Genomic DNA, 788 nt, shown 5'->3' on the forward strand with positions numbered 1-788 from the left:
ATCAAATTTGAATTGAAACCAGTGATGTTTCAAACGCTACAAATGGTGGGCCAATTTAGTAGTATGCCCACGGAAGATCCACATCTCCAGCTTTGATTGTTTATGGAGGTGAGTGATTCATTCAAGATAGCCGGTGTGACAAAAGATGCAATGAGGTTGAAGTTGTTTCCGTACTCGTTGTGAGATTGAGCACAAGCGTGGCTCAATTCATTGCCACCAAGTTCCATATCTACATGGCAAGAATTAGCAGAGAGATTTTTTGTTAAGTATTTCCCACCTAGCAAAACCGCTAAGTTGAGGAATGAGATCACAACTTTCCAACAATTGGATGAGGAGTCTTTATATGAGGCTTAGGAGCGATTCAAGGAGTTACTTCGTAAGTGTCCTCACCATGGGATTCCTCACTATATCCAGTTGGAGACATTCTATAATGGTCTCAATGCACATACAAGATTGATGGTATATCTTCCGCGAATGGTGTAATTTTGTTTAAGTCTTGTAATGAGGCTTATGAGATCATCGAGAGGATTACGGGTAATAACTATCAATGGCCAACAAATCAAACAGTTTTAGGAAGACGTGTAGCCAGAGTTCACGAAGTTGACTCCCTCACTTTGTTATTAGCTCAGGTATCGTCTATTTCCTCAATGTTAAAACAGTTAATCGCTAATAGTACTAATAATTTTGTAGCTCAGGCACCAAGTCCGTTTGAAGTATTTCCTGTGTGTACTATGGGGAAGGTCATTCTTTTGAGCATTGTCCATCAAATCCTGAGTCAATGTACTATG

At 39.8% G+C, this 788-nt stretch overlaps 1 non-coding gene across 1 annotated transcript; it reads right to left on the reverse strand.

Annotated features, from left to right (window-relative positions):
* Nucleotides 1-291: 291 nt before the first annotated feature.
* On the reverse strand, nt 292-398 carry LOC121220704 (small nucleolar RNA R71). The gene has a single exon (XR_005917921.1). It is a non-coding gene; the product is annotated as a small nucleolar RNA R71 (small nucleolar RNA).
* Nucleotides 399-788: the final 390 nt, after the last annotated feature.

The sequence above is a fragment of the Gossypium hirsutum genome, chromosome D08 (assembly GCF_007990345.1).
Source record: "Gossypium hirsutum isolate 1008001.06 chromosome D08, Gossypium_hirsutum_v2.1, whole genome shotgun sequence".
In the NCBI taxonomy this organism is placed as follows: domain Eukaryota; kingdom Viridiplantae; phylum Streptophyta; class Magnoliopsida; order Malvales; family Malvaceae; genus Gossypium; species Gossypium hirsutum.